Source organism: Manacus candei, unplaced genomic scaffold (assembly GCF_025592945.1).
Source record: "Manacus candei isolate 608988 ecotype Guabito, Panama unplaced genomic scaffold, ASM2559294v1 h1tg000042l, whole genome shotgun sequence".
Classification (NCBI taxonomy): domain Eukaryota; kingdom Metazoa; phylum Chordata; class Aves; order Passeriformes; family Pipridae; genus Manacus; species Manacus candei.
The window spans coordinates 5,509,974-5,526,094 of NW_026138090.1; the positions used below are offsets into that span (position 1 = coordinate 5,509,974).

The 16,121-nt window shown below is 38.2% G+C and overlaps 1 long non-coding RNA gene across 1 annotated transcript; it reads left to right on the plus strand.

Annotated features, from left to right (window-relative positions):
- Positions 1–1,627: 1,627 nt before the first annotated feature.
- LOC127474490 (uncharacterized) lies at positions 1,628–4,135 on the plus strand. The gene is made up of 3 exons (XR_007905875.1): positions 1,628–1,734; positions 3,746–3,802; positions 3,900–4,135. It is a non-coding gene; the product is annotated as an uncharacterized LOC127474490 (long non-coding RNA).
- Positions 4,136–16,121: the final 11,986 nt, after the last annotated feature.

Genomic DNA, 16,121 nt, shown 5'->3' on the forward strand with positions numbered 1-16,121 from the left:
CCACGTGGGTGGGGGGAGAAAGGGAGGGCACCTCTCCCCTCCAGGCTCAGGACCTGAAGTAACCCCTGGCGCTGGAGTTCCCTTTCCCTATCCACCTCAAGCCGTCGGAAATGGTTCCTCAGATGGAAATGGAACTAGAACTGGGCCACCCCACACCATGGGGAGAAAGGGATCCAGACCTATCTGCCAAGAAGATACTTATAAAGGCCTTATGTCCATATAAATATTCATCTCAGACCTTATAACTTCTCTTGTGAACAAACAAATAAATCATTGTTTGGAAGCAGAAGAAGGAAATTTTTCATCCAAATCATTAATTTTTTGCTATTAAACTGGTCACTAGATTTCTGAAAGGGATCTTTGTTTGTCAGATGAAAATGGACTTTTAGGGAAGAAATGTTTTTTTCTTTGATGTAATAAAAGAAGATTCTGTGTTTATTAGTTGTTATTCAGGGGTTTAAAATAATGAATCTTCTGAACAAATCCAGGAAATACTGTTTTGGTTGAAAAACTACCAAATTTCTAATATTTGGCTGATCAGTTTGGACAGGGGCACTCTGTACTGGGTTAGGAACTGGCTGGAGGGCCGGGCCCAGAGAGTGGTGGTGAACGGTGCTGCATCCAGTTGGCAGCCAGTCACTAACGATGTCCCCCAGGGATCAGTGTTGGGCCCAGTTCTGTTTAATATCTTTATTGATGATCTGGATGAGGGGATTGAGTCCACCATCAGCGAATTTGCAGATGACACTAAACTGGGGGGGAGTGTCGATCAGCTGGAAGGCAGGAGGGATCTGCAGAGGGATCTGGACAGGTTGGAGAGTTGGGCTGATTCCAAGGGGATGAGGTTCAACAAGGCCAAGTGCCGGGTCCTGCACTTTGGCCACAACAACCCCCTGCAGCCCTACAGGCTGGGGGCAGAGTGGTTGGAGAGCAGCCAGGCAGAAAGGGACCTGGGAGTTTGGATTGACAGGAAGCTGAACATGAGCCAGCAGTGTGCCCACATGGCCAAGAAGGCCAATGGCATCCTGGCCTGGATCAGGAACAGTGTGGCAGCAGGACCAGGGAAGTGATTTTTCCCCTGTACTCAGCACTGGTGAGGCCACACCTGGAGTGCTGTGTCCAGTTCTGGGCCTCTCAGTTCAGGAAGGACATCGAGGTGATGGAGCAGGTCCAGAGGAGAGCAATAAGGTTGGTGAAGGGACTTGAGCACAAGTCCTATGAGGAGAGACTGAGGGAGCTGAAATTGTAGCCTGGGGGAGATTCAGGGGAGACCTCATCACTCTCTACAACTCCCTGAAAGGAGGTTGTAGCCAGGTGGGAGTTGGTCTCTTCTCCCAGGCAGCTACCAGTAAGACAAGAAGGCATGGTCTTAAGCTGTGCCAGGGGAGGTTTAGGTTAGATATTAGGAAGAAATTCTTTACAGAGAGGGTAATCAGGCATTGGAATGGGCTGCCCAGGAAAATGGTGGGTTCTCCATCCCTGGAGGTTTTTAAGCTGAGACTGGATGTGGCACTTAGTGCCGTGGTCTAGTAACCATGGCAGTGTTGGGTCAAGGGTTGGACTTGATGAGCTCACAGGTCCCTTCTAACCTGTCTGATTCTATGATTCTATAATTCTATGATTATGATCTTTAGGCTATGGATCTTACACTGGACTGATGCCACCAGTTACATTTATTAGTATTATCAGTGCCTGTGTGTTCTTGGTAACTTCTAATGCTTTGATGTCTTATGGGTAAGGCCTAAAATCATAGCTTATTTTGTGTTAAACATTATATGCTTTAAGGATTCAAATTATTCATGCAGAGTGGAAGTATGTATTTGATATAACTGATAAAATCTAGACATCAAAATCTATGGTTGGTCACCTGAGACTCTCTCTATAGAGTTACTTAGCAGAGGTACATTTCGTCACATCTTAAAATAGATGTTGAAAATAGGTCAAGTGTATCATACCCTGGAAGTCCTTATTTCTGTCTACTGACATTTACAAACTCAGCTTTTGATGTCTGCTGCAGAAATCCGAGCACAAGTGTTTATACTTTCATTGTCAGTTGTGATTAGGAACTTGCAGATAGCACAGAAGTGATTGAACAAACATTCCTGAAGCCTCCAATCCAAATCTGTCCAGCTATTGAAGACCTGCATTATTTAACAAAAAGAATTTTAAAGAATCAATTTAGGGTTATGATAATTTTATTTTCTCTCACTAGGGATTCCAGTTGCACATGCAGGGGCACAGGTTTGTGTGTGCTGATTGAAAAATTCATGACCAGGAAGTGAAGCCTGGCATGAGAGCTAATGAGGACCAATTTCAGAATTTGTCAGTAGTACAGGAAATGTTAAGTGATGGCAAGAATTCTGCCTGATGTAGTCATGAAAAAAGAAAGCTATAGTAAGGCTTGAGGAGGATGGAATTCCTTAAAGTACTAGAAGGAAAAAAAAAGTTGTATTTAGAGCAGTTAAGCTGAAGAGAGGGTGTGTTGGTCAGAGAGGGAAAAGCAACTAATTGTTACAGTGGAGAACTCAATAGGATGAAAGAAGATAAAATCACAAGCAAAAGGCCAAGTGATTCTTTCTGTATCTTTCAGAGTTGCCCATAATTGACAGTTCTTGGATTCAAACCAAAAGTTTTGATACGTTTGATATAAAGATAACCCAAATAGCTTGGAGGGAGTGTCAAGAGTGTATCTTATCTCACTTCACAAAAACATGTATTTTTAAGCAATTAGTTCATTTCTGTAGAGTAGAAAAGAAAGGTGTGGAAAAATGACTGATTTCCAAATGTGATAAGAAAATAAGGTAGTGTTTCGTTTAGAAGATGTGTCTGACAGCAAACTTTAATTTATGTGCCCAAAAGCCTTAGAAAATCTGGGGAGGGGTAAAGAAACCTTAGCAAAAATAGAACAACCATCCTTCTGAGGTATAGTTTACCTCCATTAAGGAGGCAATACACCATGCCTTGTTTTGAGCAAGGCCTCTGGATGTACAGAGATTAGATCCGGTAGGAATTAAACCATTGCCTCTGGAACACTACATATTTTCAGATGTGTGACACAGGGTAAGGAAAAAATTAGATTTTTTCAACTGCATGAGAAAGAAACAAGGAGAAAGACAAAAATAGAAATATATATATATGTTGCTTATTCAATATTCAAAATAATAGCATCAGTACATAGGATACAAGATTGAATCATCGTAGTTTAACTCATTACTGCCTGTCACCTAACTCAAACTGTTTTCTAGACAATAATAGATATTATTAGGCCATCACCAGTTGTGAGGTCATAAATTAGTTGATTTGCATTGCCTCATGTCTGAAGCAGGATGAGCTCAAATAAGTAGACACACGTGAATATGCAATAACTTATCCTATGTACTCAAGTCATTGAGCCATTGGATCTACACACAATCAGAATCACTTAAAAGTATGGGGCATTTCTTTCATGTCTGTGGAAAAAATAATCTTTTTTTGCCCCAGCAATGAGTTTGTAAACTGGCTATGGCAACTTTCCCATTGCAAATCAACATGATTTTTGAAGACGAGAGCAAAGGAATTTCTGTTGAGAAAAGGCAGACAGTCCAGTTTCTGAGAAGTTATATTTTATTACAAGAACAGATTTAGTCCAATGAGGTCAAAATCACATACTTCTAAAGTAACACATGGATCAGAAATTCTGCAATGTTCATTTCTGGGTTTTTTTCCTTTTTTTTTTTTCTCCTTATTCACTAAACCTGATAGACAGGGAACAAGGTCTTGAAGTTTCATTAAAACTAACCCTGGTGCAATTTGCCAAAACTGAGTAAGTATTTCACTGAACAGTTGTACCTTTCTTCAAGGAAGACCATCCTTGAAGACAACAAAACCATGAAAAATCATGAAAGACTGATTAAATGCAGACTCTGTTCCAGAAAACTGAGGTTTGGGGCCATTGGAATCCTCACTGTAATTCTAAGAGTTTAGCCCAGCCAAAGGTCTGGGACTTCAACAAAGCAGGGATTACAGTCTACCAGATGAATCCCTCTTCCAAGGGAAAGCATGGAAGCTGTGGGTTGACTGTGTTTTATAGGGAAGGAGAAGCCACTTAACCCTCTCTTGGTGTTAGCAAAATGGCCATTGAAGTGGAAATGTTTCAAAACAATCTGAGTTCAATAAACCACTTGTGAATTAATGCTGTTAATTGATTTTCCAACAAGTGTTGAAGAAAAAGATGGAATATTTCAGTTTCTGGGTCTTTCAAATTACGGTAACTGAAAGGAAAATACATTTATAAATTTCTTTCCAATGTAAATTAACCAGGTTAGTGTACACACAAGGGTCTATTTAGAAAGAGAAATGAGGAGTTTTGATTGTTCAACAGCCAACAGACTTATCTACTCCCAGTAGAGTCTTTCTGGTGCTGAAATATCACTCTAGTGTCTAAATGGAAAGCAAAAAATGATCTGTTTCAAGAAAATTCTGATGTTGGTGTTAGGTATTTATGAAAGGTCGGACTTTTTAAGTAAACATGCAAACTTCCTATGTGCACTTACCATATGCTATGTTTATTCCTTTCAACCTGCAGAAGAATCTGCAATCAAAGATGCAAACTGTTCCAGTTACAGTAACCTGCAGCAAATATTTAATAATTCACAACTGTGGAGGCATTGAATCTATACCTGAACCATTCACATTCTGGAAACACACAATAAACTTCAGTGTCAAGGAGTCTCTTCCCATAAAGTTTCATTATGATGTTAAAATTCCCACTTGAGGCTTCAGGGCAGGAATGTTAACAGCTGAATTAGAATAAAGTACACACTAGATAGAGTTTATTCTTTTAGACTGACTTGCCAGAAGTAGTTTCACTTTGTATTCTTTCCATAGAACTTGATGTATGAAATAAAGGTATTAAATAATGCAATAAATGAAACTCGATTCTTTGTGTTCCAAACACAGATTTGTGTACAAATAATTGATTCCAATAAATGTATGGCTGTATTTTCCATAATGCAATGACATTTTATGTAGTTATCAGCTGCTAATGATGTTTTAAGAAACTGCATTTTTAAAAGTCAGGTTACATGTGCTCATGGAATATATCTGGCAGCCTCAGAGAAATCCTGTCACACTGAACAAGTTATTTTTCTGGGAGTTATCTGATAAGTGGCCTGTATCCCTGCAGAGCTCTAATGTAAATCTTTAAAAAATGTAAGAAAGCCTCAATATGATCACAATATGGTCCTGAATGTTTTGTAAAGCCAACAACTCTTTCAGCCAACTTAATATTCCAGTACTGGGAGGGACTCCTCCCTGTGTTTTGGGAGCTCTACAAGATGTTTCTGAAATTCCAATATAATCACTAGTTTTATACCAGAAATCCCATGGAAGAGGCTTGATTGGAATGTATGCATTTTAGAAAACTGTATGATTTTTTTAAAGACTTCTTTTTACAGCTCTGTTTAGTGGAACTGACTCCAACCTCAGCCTCACAAGTACACAAATACTTTCCTTTCCAACATGTCAAAATATGATCACTTTTTCAGCTTCAGAAAGACCATATTCATATTCCTTTCCATGCTGCTTCTCATGCCACATCTCTTTAACTTTCAAACCATTCCCTGGGCTACCTACAAATAAGCAAGCAAACATCAATCTTAGAACTTTGACCATTATTAGTCATCCCCAGACAGAGCAATTTTATCTAATTTTCTTAAAAGCCCTGGGATGCCCATGTATATCTGTTTCACCTGCACATTTACTTTTCAGCCTTTGGCGATACAGGTTCAAGTTCCAGTGCACCTCCTCTCTTCATACAACATAGATACTTTGGCATTTTCAAAAAAGAGATTTGACATGGCATTTAGATCAAGATTAATATATTTACATGAAAGACACTTTCATGTGAGGAATTTAATATCATTTCATATTTAGTGAATATAGCCAACACCATCAATAGAATTTAAGAAGCTGTATAATTCACCTTTAAAGAGGCACAATAAATTAATCTCAATATTTTAGGCTTAGGCATCTAAAGCCATTTGGGATGCTTTAGAGTATTCAAGACACAGAGACAGAGCTATCAGATTTTACACACTATCAATGATCTCCTGAAGCATCACTTTGTGTTATTTCAAATTACACTGGAGATCTAAATTGAACCTTTAGTCTGAATTCTACATTTCACAAGTAGAGGGTAATCTATATTATGTAAATGTATTCTATCATTAAGAAAGAGAGGCAAAATATCTCTGGCAAAAAAATTTGGGAAGTTTGAGTGCTGGCCTATCTGGTGCCCATTAAATATTATATCTATTCAGGTAATATCCAAATTTCTTCTTTTCTTCTTGGGGTTATTCATCTGTTCATTTGGTGGTCCACAGTTTGACAAATTCTATATTTCTGAAACCATGCAATTTCTGTGATTAATACCTGATGCCAAGGCCAAGGAAAAGACAAGGCATGTGCCTACACTTCTCAGAATCAATTCCCTCTGAAACACTCCATCTGTGGTGGACACCCATAGACTAAGCCCTGGATCTGTGTTTTTGACAGTTCTCTATTCCCTGTACGTTTATCTAATGCACCCAATGCTCACATCATACAAGCTGTGCAGAACTGGGACCTCTGAGCTGCTGAAACTGAGTCATTAATATGTTAGAGCAGATATTTCTGTGGATGTTCTTGCTGTTCCTCTGAATATCCTCCTAGTTAAACCACTTGACCCCATGTATACATAAAAGGTACCAGCTGGACAAGTTACCTGTATCTTTCCTTCCAGAAGAGAACACTTTCTGAAAGACTGCTAAAAAAGTCTTACTCTGATCCAGCTGGTGGTTAAACTGGTTCTGATCTAGTAATTGCTCTTCTAAAATATACTTTCTACAGGACTGTAGCCTAAATTTAGCATAGTGAATGTTTTTGTTCAAAGGCCATGCTAGTCAACAATTTCCAGTGCTGGAAAATATTATAAAAGTTACTGGGAACAGCAGGCTGTCTGTTTTTTCCAAGAGCATTAGAAATTACCAGCTCTGAAATGAGACCCAGGCTCCCAGCTTGACTGGAAAAGAAAAAGAACCACCTATTTCTCCAATAGAGATCTTGAATTAATTCTGGCTTCTGGTTGGAAACATAATTCCTTTTCCTTTCATTTTTATGCTCTTGAAAGTTTTTTTGATTAAAACTGGGAGGTGACATGAGACGATAATGCCAACTTTGTGCTGCTTGTTTCTTGAGAACAAGAAAACTGGTTCCCCGATGGAGACCTCGTGGAAAAGTTCTGCAAGTCTGAGAGGGGAGAGGGAGTGAAGGAGAGAGGGAAAGGGGAGAAAAGGAGGAGAAAATGGGAGAATAGTAGAAAGAGGAGCTGAAAACAGAAAACTACAAAGTGGATGCTGTAAAATTGTTGGGTTGCTGCTTCAAGGATTCTGCCCTTGCTGAGCTGGTGTTCATTCTGCACATTAATGAAGGAGCAAGTTTGGGAAGGCAAATAGAGGTAGAAATAGTCCCTGGCTTAACTTGTCACAGTAGGTTTCTGGGCTGCTGTAGGGAGTCAATTTTACAGTGAAGATGAGACAAGTCTGGAGACAGGCTTAAGCATGGAATAAGGGTGAACTCCAAAAGTCCCAGGTTTTTAAAGAAAAACGAGTGGTAATAGGTTGTGTAAGGTGTTGAAGAATGTCTGAATTGGGTATGCTATTATGGTACATACATATACAACTCTTCTGTCTCCACTGAGTGATGCTAATTGAAGTGCCTTGCTGTGATTGATAATATTCTTCAGAAATGAAGGTGGCAATATTTCAGTGAAAGCTTATTGGATTAATCTCTGTACAAATACCAATAGTTAGCTGTCTGAGAGGCTTTAAGTAAATTTTAATATTTGCATAATTGCAGACAAACATAGTGCTAAATAGTAAACTTTGAGGTATTCTGAAAAAGTTTCTTAAAAACCCCAACCTCAGAACAAAAAAAAAAACCAACAAAAATCCTGTATGAGAATTGTTTCATTTTAGTTTATTCCTGCCTTGAATAGTTTAAAGAATATTTTATTTTAGGGACATGTTTTAAGAATAAATCTCTGTACAAGTCAGCACTGGAGTAGTTGCTTAATTTCCATTGGCACCTCTGGGACCTAAGCACATGATCCATATTAGACAGATGCTTAAGTGCTTTCCTGAATAGGACTCTGACACAGTGACCCAGTCCCAAAAGTGTATTAATGTATTATTTGCAGCCTCTATAATGTGCCAGTAAACCAGAAATAAAATGGCTGCTTGTGCCAAAAACATCTCATGATATGTAGCTTGCAGAATGGTACATTGTAGGTTTACTACTGTAACTCATTTTTATCACTGCAATTCAGCTGATTTCCTGAGAGAAAAGGTAAACAGGACAGAAGAATCAGCACTCTGTGATTCCTCTGTACCTAAAGAGATTTAGTCTCAAATAAGCTTAGAAGTATTCCTTTTGCATTCTGAGAGACAGCAAGCAACTAGAAGAAAGGCCATGTTATTCCCAGGGTTCTCAAACAGTAGGGAAATAAAAGGATTCCTAAGACATAGATTGAAACTTTCTCAGCATTCAGCAGAAAATCCTCAAATGTGAGTGAAAGACAGAAATACTTTGGAAGAATAAATTCATTCAGCAGCTCCTCAGTATACCAGTTGAGAAATACCTTCCCATGTGACAACTGGGATAAGACAGATTTTGTTTCCTTATTTTTATCAACTTACATTGTAGGAGTTTCCAATTTTATAATTAGGTACCTTACTCTTTTTCTCTAGTTGGAATATCATTTGTCTTCTTATTAACTCCAGAATTCGAGCTGATTAGATAAATCTGGAGGAGTACATAACACATGTTCAAGCAAAAGACCCAAATAAATCAGTGTTGCAAGTTCATTAGAGGGTCTATAGTTTGAGAGGAATTAGGGGATTGAAAGAGATGGTGTGCTTCTAGCTAAATTCTAGGGTTTGGTTAAAGGTCTAAAGGGAACAGAAATTGCTCCTAGATGGTAGTAGGTAATTTATGACTTAAAACTACACTGTCTCAGGAAAATAAATCTTGAACTTCTCTTTGCATTGGAAAGTGTTGAAGCTGGAAGACTAGGATGGAAAAAAAAGTGACATCTGGAGCTGGAGAAGGTAGGTGAAGATGTGCAGGAGATGAATTCAAAAAGGTGAATTCCATCCTGTGTAAATGGATGCAGTGGCTAAAGGAGCTCAGAGCACGGAGGAGCTCTAGTTGGGGAACCAAAATTCAGGGAGGTGTCTTGGATGTGGGAATTCCACGTGGAAGATGGATCCCATGTAAGAGGGTGGAACATGGAGCATACACCATAGAATAAGATAAATTTAGAGATTACAATGAAAAATAATATCCCCAGCAGGCAGGTATCATTGCTGTAAACCCTTCAGTAAAGTACAAGGGGGGTAGAAGTAATTTGTGGCCATACAGGTTTGCAGCCAGGAAGATGAGGCAAATTCAGGACACTCAAAGACTTCTGTAATGTCTCATCAATGTATTTTTATAAAATTCTGTCAACTACCTTGATTTAAAGAAGGAATAAATTTGCTTTATGTTACAGCAGTGAACTAGTCTGTTGCATTCATTCTACAATCCTGATAAGCTATGACAGTAGTAACAGCATGAGAATTACTTCAGAATTACTTCAGATCACCTACTCACAGACGATGGAAATGTCACTTCAAGAGTCAACTACACATATTTCCATGAAAACCAATTCAGCAAAAACATAGTGAACGAGAGATTGCAAAGGTCTGGAAAGTATTACCAAGGAAAGTGGGTATGCCAGAGAGTAGTGAGGGCCATCTACTTCCTGTGGGACAGAGGAGACTCCTCAGGGTGAAACATCTCATACAGGGCCAGTCTCCCTCAACCAGAAGAAAGGGCAGGCCAGGGGGCAGCTGGGGCAGCCCCAAACCTGGGCATTAGAAACCTCCACGGGGATGGGGACAGGATGGAACCAGTCTGGGATATTGGTCTATGGGTGGGAGTCAGGATCCAAATCAGGGAGGAGGATCAGAATCAGCCCAAGACAGCAATGGCCATGGGAGGCAGTGGGGATGGAGCAGTGTTATTGACTCCTGATTCCCAAGCCCTATGAATACAGTGATGTGTAGCCATGCTGATGTGCACTGGGGAACTAAAATGCCCCAGCTGTGAATTTCAAATTTTAAGTGTTGAAGAGGTTTTAAACAACAAGGTTTAAATTACTCTGTTTAAATTGATTGCTGCAGTTTATGAATTGAACCTTAATTTTGGTACAATGATTGAATTGTAAGCTAACTGATGAAAGACATACATGGCTGTTTCCAATGTTGCTGCCAAATAGTCAATCACTGTTCACATTGTATTAATACTTGTTATTTTTTCTAAAAGGTCTCCTGGTAGGAGATATTAAAACAAAAACCAAGAATTCTCAACCAACCAACCAACCAAGCAAACCAAACCCAAAACTAAAACCACAAAAAAAACCAACAACAGAAAAAAACCAAAACAAATCAACAAAAAGCAAACAAACAAAACAACAAAAAACCCAGTCAAAAACCCACAAAAAACCCAAACACCAAATGAACCAACCAACACCCCCAAACCAAAAAAAGCTCTAGTTTGATTGCACTTGTAATCTATTTGAGTGTCTAATGCATCGTTGTTGTGTTGCTTTGTGAATCAAAAACCATTTTTATTTCTGGATGTTCTTTCATCCACCTATGGACTTTCTAATCAACATAAACAATTTCCTCCTTTGATACCTTGCTATAAAGTGTGACAAGGATCCTATTTACATTGGAATGGCACAGAGCAAAATTTTAAATATTGCAGAAGAAGGTTGTGAATGTCCACGATGTCTAATATTCAATGTAATGTTAGGTTGCCTAGTATAATGTGGGATGGAAGATGCCTCACATAAAAAAAGGTAAACCACACCCATTATCTCAGTGCATTTACTTGCAAAAGCAGATCTGCTCTGCAAGCTAACATCCCAGGTAGTTACCTGTGTCTGAAAGTAGGAGCAAATGAGTTTCTTTCTTACTTCATTTGGCCTTTCTTTTTCTTTCCTCATAAGCTAGACTCAGTATCAAGTGTATAATAACCATTTGGAGGTGAAAAATAATAAAACAACACAATGCATTTCTTGACTAAGATGCTTATTCTAAGGCAGAGCTCTTTTAGAACATGGAGCTTGGCATGCAATATCTGTATTCAGGCAAGAACTGTGAGCTGTGTGGTGATAAGATACTTCCTGCAACCCAGACTTTTTCTCTTCCAATCTGTCAAATGTTATTTGTCCATTTCCCTGTATGATTGTGATCCTTAATCACTTAGGACAATACTCATATAATCATCAGTGGAAAAGGTTAAGGGTCTTAATGTGCCCCCAGCTCTTTAGAAGCCTTAGAAAAGAAGTTCAGTGACTGAACAATATTATCTTACAGGCTAAAGACATTTTTTTTCTGCTTAATGCATATAACTAGATGTGCTTTTACTGTAATGAGCAGAAGCAACCCAAAGGGTCATTGATAATATTCTGCATTTATAGAACCATTTAGAAATATTCCTATATCTTCATGACATCCATGTGAGGGAGTTTTACACTCCTTTCCTTTCATCAGGTTGGCCAATGACACAATTTTTTCTATCATGCTTTTGGAACATGGGTAGAACTTGGAGCAATAGTCAGGGATTTGGATGTATGTGGCTAGGCTGTTTCATGTTCTTCAGAATTAATAAAACCTTTACCTACTCAGGGACTTCAGGGAGACTTTTGCAGTTCCACATACAGAAAATAATGGATATAGATAAACGAACTCTGAGACTGAGGCGATTCAAGGAACTTATTCTCTTCTGTCCAATTATGAAAGCAATCATGACCTACTAACTGATATTTCAGTTCTAGGTTTAGTAGCATTGACATCTCACACTCTCTTTGTGTTTCTACTTAAAAACAATGAAAATCTGATGGCCTACTACTGTTGTAGCAGACATTTAATGGGTCACAGAACTTTTTTCTCTGAAGGGCCAACTTAGATACAACGCACACCCTAAATTAAATAGTTCCAGTAACAGGATCAGTGCAGCCAACTTGGCTTCACATTGATATAAGTTAGCCTAATACACTGAGTAAATCCTCAGGGGGTTGGTGTTAAGATACCAGAGATACTCTACCACTGACATCCAAAATACTTCCAGAAAGTAGTCATACATTTCTGCTTCAACATAGGCATATCTGAGGGAGAAGGGGGCTCAAGACTGAGTCATGTGGTTATGGAGGCCTGTGAAGCTTTTGTATGCATTGTGTATAAAAAGAGTATTTCAGGGCCTGGGATGTCCAATTGGCAGTTCTTCAAGAATGTGAAAAGCAGGCTTAAATGAAAAATTCAGTGTTCTGAAATAGCTGATTTTTTCAAATAATAAGAGACAAAACACTTCCCTCCTTTACTGAAAGCTAAACCCTGGTCCAATAAAATAATTCTAAAAGCAACAAAATCTCTTTTTTTTTTTCCATGTGATGTGATCAAGTATATTTGTCATGGGTAGTTTGGAAAATGCATGTGTCTGACAGTGCGTTCATCACAAGATTTGTACATTGTAAAGGCCCAGTAAAAGCTCTGAAAACAGATCCCTGCTCATTATAACTAGAGCATGGAACAGACTGATATCTGAGTAGCAAGCTAACAAATGACCCATCACAGAGGTTATTTAAATGTTTAGAATAAAAATGCTAGTGCCTCTTCAGGTACTGCCAATGGCAACTCAGGAGCTTGAATACTCTGCTGTAAGGACAAAATGCTACACAACTTAGGGAGAAAAGCCCAAATTATTATGTCCTATGAAGGTCACATTAATTTAAATCTATGTATAAGCCATTTAACTGAAACACCTTGATTTTTCCTTTTCTGCAGCTAGAGGTTATCATTACCTAAATGTTTTACACAATAACATTCATACAGTTTCTCTTTTATGAGTGAGAATATAACCTACTTTCTGTATGTCCTGATGGCTGTTAGAGTTCTGTATTTTTCTTTACCTTTAGCTTAGTATTTTAAAATATTAAGCACTGGCAACACAGTCATTCTCAGGATCCCAAATTCACTCACAGTAAAATCAGTACTTTCATATTCTACACTGTGAATGAAAAAAAAATAAAATTAGTGGTTTTATGGAGTATCAAGTGTGAGGGGTTTTTGTTGGAGATGAGAAAGCCTGAATTCCAGACTGGAGGTGACAAGATTTACTTTGTTCACCTCACATACATAGTGGGATTCTATAGGTACTGCAGTCTAGACTCCTGTGCAGTGGCATTCCAGAAGGTGATTCAAGTCCCCCATTACAATCTCAGAATTACAGAATCACAGGATTTGTCAGGTTGGAAGGGACCACAGTGGGTCATCTGGTCCAACCTCTTTGCTCAAGCAGGGTCCTCCTAGAGCATGTGACACAGGATTGAGTCCAGATGGTTCTGGAATATTTCCAGTGAGGGAGACTCCACAGTCTCTTTGGGCAACTGGTTCCAGTGCATGGTCATCACACAGAGAGGCAATATCATCCATTGGGTACAAGTCTGTTAAAGTGAGATCAGGTTGACTCTTCCAAATACATATGTCAGACTACAGCTAGTTTTGTGCATATTTATAGGGCTGCTCATAAAAATTCCTGTAAACTGAATAACATTGGAAGTATCTTTAAAACATAGAGGAAGACAATTTTTCCATTATGATTCTCTGAGTGTGAAGGTTCCGGAAAATTTCAATTATTGTACTTTACTATGAAATATTTTCTATTCACAGAGAAATGAGTAGGATTACTTAATACTGACACCTGAAAAACTTGGAGATCTAAGTACTACAATAGAAACACATCATCTGAAACACATCATCTTACTATACATCCCCGGAGTCAATCACTGTTCCTTATCAGTAACTGGATAAGAAATTCCACTGTCCAGGACTTGTTTTTCTTAAGTTAAGATTGTTTCATGTGGTCCTCAGAAATCTAGCAGAGCAAACCAACCCAATAGCTTTGTGTTTCATTTGCCTGAAAAAACTATTCTGGTCTTTTCATTTGGAGAATTTTTTCACTCAATGGTGATGACTAGAGCTTGGATAATATTTTTCTGTCTGGTCAATCTTAAGTTTTGTTATCTGATACATGGAAAAAATTCCATACAACCCAATCTAAGATAAGCAAGACAAAACAAAACCTGGGTAAAATGGAAACAAACAAATGGGAATTGGAGCAGCATTGCGTGGGATGTACAGCATCAGCAGGCTTGCTCTGCTGAACAACATTTCAGCTAAAGAGTTGAGAGCTTTAGACAATTTCTTTTTTCCTGTCTATAATTCCATGTTAATTTTTATATCATGGACATAAATGCAGATGCTGCTAAAACACATAGAAACCTATTCCCATACAGCTGAATTTGTTGCAGTAAATAACACTTTTACTTTGTACAAGTAGAAAACCTCAGAACAGTTATATAGTACAATAATTAGAAACAGTTCTTTAGCAGAAAAATTTGCTTTGTAACTAGACTGTATAAGGGTATAAGTGATGGAGCTTCAGCAAAGCAAAGAATTTTCATGGGAAATGTGGCTGTACAGTAGGGTTATAGTTAATATTAGAATAATTTAAACTTAAGTCACATTCTTTGTTGCAATTAGATAAAGTGATTTCAGACCATTTTGACTTGTAGTCTTTAAGACTACTAAATCCTGAGCAAAGGTTTATACTTTTAGATCAGTCTTTACACTGGTGATGACCCATTCAGGGAAACTACTAAATTAGCCTTCTTCAACACGTTAGAGACAAGCAGCACAATATTCTCTTTCATTTTTTTTTCCAGACCTTGTCCTTTTGTTAGGCTTAATTCATAGCCCTGTGTATGAGGTCCACCATCTAAGTGTAACCAGTCACTGATCACAACGTTTGTCTTTTTTATGAGCAGTCTGTCAGTTGTCATCTGCCACATTTCACTTTTCACATTTCATTTTTAATTGGAATGTCAAATTATTATCTTGATATTATCCTTTTACTTTTACTTATATCAATCAGACAAACTAAAGAAGAAAATATATACCAGAATAAGAAGAAATTAATTTTAAAAGTAACTAACAGACAGATTTTCTGAACGGAAATCACAGAAGTTTCCTTACTGTTACTTCCATGACCTAAATCAGAATGGAGTTGTGCTGCACAACCTGAAATAAAACCACAAATTTTTACTTTGAAATTAAAAATTCGGAGGAAATGAGAACTGTTAACAATTAGGCAGTTAGTAATTTGTAGGACTTGGGTCTAAATTTGGACCCCTAAATTTAGGAGTCTATGATGTAAATATCTTCAGGTGAGTGAGAGATGTTGTTCTGTCTCTCATAGAAATCAATGGAGAGCACCACCTGATTTTAGTCTTATTAGATATCTGGTGGCATTTGAGGTACCTTATGGCAGCTGCTTGGCCTCCCTCTGCCAATTGAGAAGGACATGGCTCTCCTGTGAGTATTGTGATGTATCTTTCAGTCCTGTGCAACAGTCTCAGACTCTCTAAGGCATTTCAACTGGTGTCAGACACCTTCATTTAGATAAATTAATTCAATATAGTAGAAGCTAGAAATCACAGTTGCCCAAAAGCCAGGTTGTCTAAACTAACCTAATCTAATGCCATTTGAAATATTTCATAGTATCTCACTCTATCTGAACATACATCTCCCTGTTGTTCTGTATCACCTGATAAACAGCATGTCTTACATGGCATTGGATGCATATATTATACATAGATCTCTATTCTCAGAGGAGCTGAATGGCTTTTCCATATGCTTTTGATGGTGTTTTATCAAAATCTCTGTTTATAATTATGAGATCTTAGACAGCTACTGGATGTATAAAAATCTGCATGCATATTCCTCAATTTACATGCATTTTAGACAATCTAAATCTGAGCTGTCAATAAATTTTATTTATGACAGTCCTTTGATAGATCTAAATAGCCCTGCAGAGGGACATGCTTCCCACCTAACCAGGTTCAAACATACAGACTCAGGAAAACTGCTGAGAGTGTCTAGTGTATGGATATAAGTCAGTAGCTGATAGCACTCCACACTAATTCACAAGAGACCAGC